A 6,036-nucleotide genomic window follows, 5' to 3' on the forward strand; every position below is an offset into this window, starting at 1 on the left:
GTTGCAGTGAGCCGAGATGGCACCACTGCACTCCAGCCTGGGCAACAGTCAGAGCCAGTCTCAAAAATAAATAAATAAGTAAGTAAATAAACAAATAAATTTAGAGATCTGAGGAGTGTAAACTGGAGCAGCCCAGGGCTAAAGTTAAACAGAAGATCCTAAGACTTCTCTGAGAAAGGCTAGAAACAACAAAATAAAATGTTGTGGCAAACGTCGCCAGGCTGGGTCTCAGCCCCACTCCTCTGTCCTCCCTTTTTGTGTAGATCCTAAAATGCACAACCCTATGCTGTGGCCTTAGTGGAAGACGGGTGAAATGTATGTTACTGAGACTTATCCAGCGGTAGAAACTGTGGGAAACAGCCGTGTATCCTTGCGGAAATCTCTTCACGCCTCTAAGCTTCAATCTTCTTGTAAATAAAATGAGGATAATAGGCTGGGCACAGTGGCTCACACCTGTAATCCCAGCACTTTGGGAGGCCAAGGTGGGAGGATTGCTTGAGCCCAGGAGTTCAAGACCAGCCTGGACAACATAGTGAGACCTCATCTCTATTAAAAACAAATAAATAAATAAAATGAGGATAATCAAGGGACCTACCTCGTTGAGTGGTTGTGAGGAGTTAAACACAAAATGCATGTGCCACACTGATACAATATCTGTCGTATAGCAAATGCTTAATAAATATTGTTATAAACAATAATTATGATAATATAAATATTTAAATGTAAACATTATTATCGTATTTGTCAGGATTCTCCAGAGAAACAGAACCAATAGGATATATATAGATACATAAGAGGAAATTTATTATGGGCGTTGGCTCATGCAATTACAAAGGCCAAGAAGTGCAAAGATAAACCGTCCGCAAGCTGAGAACCAGGAAAGCCGGTAGTGTAATTTAGTCCCCAGTGGAAGGCCTGAAAGTGGGGTCGGGGAGGGAAACTTGTTCAAGAACCAGGAGCTCTGATGTCCAAGGGGAAGAGAAAATAGATGTCCTAGCTCAAGGACAGAGAATTCACCCTTCCTCTGCCTTTTTATTCAAGCCCTCAGTGGATTGGATGCTGCCCACTCAAATAGATGAAGGTGGATCTTCTTTGCTGTCAGTCTATTGATTTAAATGTTAACTCTTCCAGAAACACCCTCAAAGGCACAGCCAGAAATAATGTTTTACCACCTAATATCCCTTAGTCCAGTCAAGATGATACATAAAATCAGTACACAAAATTAATAGTCACTGCAGGCGTGGTGCCTCATGCCTGTAATCCCAAAACTTTGGGAGGCTGAGGCGGGAGGATCACCTGAGGTCAGGAGTTCGAGACCAGCCTGGCCAACATGGTGAAACCTCGTCTTTACTAAAAATACAAAAAATTAGCTGGGCATGGTGGCGGGTGCCTGTAATTCCAGCTACTTGGAAGGCTGTGGCAGGAGAATCGCTTGAACCTGGGAGGCGGAGGTTGCCTCCTAACACTTTGGGAGGCCGAGGTGGGTGGATCACCTGAGGTCAGGAGGTCAAGACCAGACTGACCAACATGGTGAAACCCCATCTCTTCTAAAAATACAAAAATTATTCAGGCATGGTGGTGTGGGCCTGTAGTCCCAGCTGCTTGGGAGGCTAAGGCAGAGAATCACTTGAACCCAGGAGGTGGAGGCTGCATCATGAGCCGAGGTCATGCCACTGCCCTCCAGCCTGGGCAACAGAGTGAGATTTGGTCCCCAAATAATGAAAATAATAATAATAATAATAAATGGTAGTTCTTAGCTGCTGCCTTCATGATGATGTCTTTTTAATTATCTTCTCACACTACAGGCCTGACACATAACGTCCTCAACAAATATTTGTAGGATAAAAAAATAAAAATAGTTTTCAATCATGTTCTCTGTGTTAATCCAGCTTGTTGATCCTGAAGAGACTTTCTGGAGGTAGTGTCTTTAAGGATGAACAGGAGTTTGCTGGGGATAATTGCACCTTCTATTTTAAACAGAGCAGTGCCTAGAAACAGAGAAAGTGTTTGGTAAATATTTTGGAAAGAAGAAAGAGAAAGAGGAAGAAAGGAAAGAGAGAAGAGAGAAAAGAAGGAAGAGGAAGAAGAGAGGAATGAAAGAAAAGCTCAAGAAGGGCCTGACACAGTGGCTCACGCCTGTAATCCCCACATTTTGGAAGGAAGGCCAAAGCAGGAGAATCACGTGAACCCAGGAGTTCAAGATCAGCCTGAGCAGCATAGTGGGGTCCTATCTCTACCAAAAAAAAAAAAAAAGAAAGAAAGAAAGAAAAAAGACACAAAACAACAACAAAAACCTTAAGAAGGTTTTTTTCTTTTAAAATTTAGCCTTGACTTGAAACTCATCAAGGAGGTTTTTTATTTCAGCTAAGGATCTCTGAGATAGGCTACAAATAGGATCTCTAGCAAAATGTTTCTCTTTTTTTCTTTGCTTTTATTTTATTTTCTTTTTTTTTTTTTTTGAGATAGAGTTTCACTCTTGTCGCCTAGGCTGGAGTGCAATGGCGCAATCTCGGCTCACTGCAACCTCTGCCTCCCAGGTTCAAATGATTCTCCTGCCTTGGCCTCCCAAGTAGCTGGGATTACAGGCGCCCACCATCACACTCAGCTGATTTTTGTATTTTTAGTAGAGACAAGGTTTCACTATGTTGACCAGGCTGTTCTCGATCTCCTGACCTTGTGATCCGCCTACCTCGGCCTCCCAAAGTGCTGGGATTACAGGCATGAGCGACCACACCCAGTCAATATCTGAAATTTAAAATGTGCTGGATGTATTGAGTAGATTTGACATAATTGAAGAAATAACCCATAAGTGTAAATACAAGTTAATGGGATCAACCAAACTGAAGCAAAGAGGGAGAAAAAACTGAAAAAAAAAGTGATCACAATCTTTACGGCCTAATAGACACTGTTAAAAGATCTAATATATGTATAACTGGAGTTCCACAAAGATAAGAGAGAGAGATTGTGGAGAACAACAAATATTTGAGGAAATACTAGCTGAAATTTTCCAATTTTGATTTTTTCTAAGCAGCAATCTATAGACCAGAAGATTAGAAACCCACAATTTGCCGGGCGCGGTGGCTCACGCCTGTAATCCCAGCACTTTGGGAGGTCGAGGTGGGCAGATCACAAGGTCAGGAGTTCAAGACCAGCCTAACCAACATGGTGAAAGCCTGTCTCTACTAAAAATACAAAAATTAGCCAGGTGTGGTGGCGCACGCCAGTAATCTCAGCTACTCAGGAGGTTGTGGCAGGAGAATCACTTGAATCCAGGAGGAGCAGGTTGCAGTGAGCTGAGATCGTGCCACTGCACTCCAGCCTGGGTAACAGGGCAAGTCCATCTCAAAAAAAAGTGACATTAACACTTATCCTTGAAGAGGTAGGGTCTCTGTTCCCTCCCCTTGATCCCAGGCAGACCTTTGTAATTGCCTCAACAGTAAGAATGTAGTGAAGGTGCCACTGCATGACTTCCAAGGACGGGTCCTGAGAGGCAATTCTCTTCAGTCTGGTGCTCTCCTACTGCCTCTGAGCTGCTATAGAGGATGTTCAGCTACCTTGAAGCCGCCATGTTGGAGAGACTTTATGGAAAGCCCACAAAGGGATAAAGGAGAGAACTGTCCAAGCAACTCCAGCTGTTCCAGCACCAGCGGTTGAAGGCATCCTAGTACAGACATCAGACATGTGAGTTAAGAAGCCTTCTAGGTGACATCAGGCCCAGCCACCATCTGACTGTGACCTCATAACAGACCCCAAGCCAGACCGAACCAGCAGAGCCACTCCCGAATTCCTAATCCAAAGAAATTGTCATTTTGTTTGTTTGTTTGTTTGTTTTTGAGACGGAGTCTGGCTCTGTCGCCCAGCCTGGAGTGCAGTGGCCGGATCTCAGCTCACTGCAAGCTCCGCCTCCCGGGTTCACGCCATTCTCCTGCCTCAGCCTCCCGAGTAGCTGGGACTACAGGCGCCACCACCTCACCCAGCTAATTTTTTATATTTTTTTAGTACAGATGGGGTTTCACCGGGTTAGCCAGGATGGTCTCGATCTCCTGACCTCGTGATCCACCCGTCTCGGCCTCCCAAAGTGCTGGGATTACAGGCTTGAGCCACCGTGCTCGGCCTGAAATTGTCATTTTAAGCTGCTGAATGTTAGGGTGATTTGTTATGGTGCAACAGGTAATTAATACACCAATGTGTGCTGTCCAGACTGTGAATCTCATCCCCTTTCCATAATTTCCACACACAAAAGAAAACTTACTCACACAAGGCCTTCTTTGTGGTTAGCCACAAAAGTTGAAGAGATAAATGATGTGAAACCAACAACTTAAAATTAAATTTGGACATCCCAGTTCCAAAAATCCTTTATAGATTTACCCCACCCACCCCAAGCAATGCCTACCATCCCTCTCTTACATCCTCCTCCTCCTGCTCTCATCTTCCTACAAACTTCAAATTCTTCACTCTGTTAGGCAGAACAATTACATTCTCTCAAGCTCTTTCTCCCAAACTCAGCTCCAGGACAACCTTTCAAAGTCCAGAGCCCTTTGCTAACATGCCCTGTGGAGCTGGACTTTTCTAGCTCCAACTAAATTCATCATTTCAGCAGATTTGCCTGTGGCCAGCTTCCCCACATTGGATGCCAACCTAGTAAAACAGCTATCCATAAATAACAATGAAAGCTAAACTGCATCAAGCACCTACTACGTGCTGGTTCGAGGTTAAACGCCTCACATGAGTCATCGCATTCAATCTCCATAAAACCCCTTTAAGATAAGGACCATTTGCCAGGCACGGTGGCTCATGCCTGTAATCCCAGCACTTTGGGAGGCTGAGGCAGGCGGATCACCTGAGGTCAGGAGTTCAAGAGCAGCCTGGCCAACATGGCGAAACCCCATCTCTACTAAAAATACAAAACTTAGCCAGGCATGGTGGCTCATGCCTGTAATTCCAGCTACTCGGGAGGCTGAAGCAGGGGAATCACTTGAACTCGGGAGGAGAGGTTGCAGTGAGCTGACATCGCACCACTGCACTCCAGAGTCTTTTAAGACTGTCTTTAAAAAATACATATATATATTAGATATATAGACTATACAGATATATAGACTATTAGTATCCCCATTTTACAGATGAGGAAACTGATACTTCATAGAGTTTTAGGTGCCTGTAGTCATATGTATAATTGTGACAAAGTCAGATTCCAAAGCATTTTACCAATACTGCTTAAGTGAGTGGTAGGGAAGGGAAGGCTCTCTGGAGTCAGGCTATGCTGGACAGTGGGGTTTGGAAACTCTGGTGAATAAAGTGGTAGTTGTTTCTATGAACATAGAGTGAGAAGGCCCAATCCTAAACACACCAGTGCTTAAGGCAGCTGCAGAGAATAAAAGGGAATAGAAAAAGGGGAGCTGGATGGCAGGAGCTTGGATGGGGAAGACTTCAAGGTCAGGTGAAGATGCCAACAGCTTCCTGCCTGGAGGACTGAAGAAGGGTTGGGCTTCACTGGAGACCCCCAGGAGACGGATCTGCTTGTTGGGACAGAGGTAGGGAGGTGAAAGCGAGGTGAGGATGTTGGGGGTTGGGGGAGGTGCACACAGCTCCACTAAAGAGCTGGAAGAGGCCGATGGAGTATTCATGAGATGGCTGATCCAGGAAGGGCTGTGGCATATTAATATGGAAAAGGCCTATTTGTGCTTGGAGAGGAAGGAGCCAGAGGAGAGGGGAGCAAGGTGGGCGGGAGCTGGGGAGAGCCTGCAGCAAGGTCTGCAGAGGCCCAGGCGCTCTCGGCCTGGGCCCTGGAGAGGACGTGGGGTAAGTGATGGGGCACAAGCTGTGCGTCGGGGGAAGGTGCTGGGGCCTGAAGGTCCTGAGGGGGACCTCAGACGGCCTTATGCCTCCTCACAAAGAAACAGGACCATCATCTCCGTCCGGCACCCCGGTCGCCCCTCGGATTACCAGGCTAAGGCGCCCGGGAAGCCCGGGCAGAGCATAGAGGGTGGACCGAGCGGGGCGGAGCTGGATGCCGGGCGCCGGCCTCCCTCCCCGCAA

Source organism: Mandrillus leucophaeus, unplaced genomic scaffold (assembly GCF_000951045.1).
Source record: "Mandrillus leucophaeus isolate KB7577 unplaced genomic scaffold, Mleu.le_1.0 Scaffold182, whole genome shotgun sequence".
Taxonomy (NCBI): Eukaryota; Metazoa; Chordata; class Mammalia; order Primates; family Cercopithecidae; genus Mandrillus; species Mandrillus leucophaeus.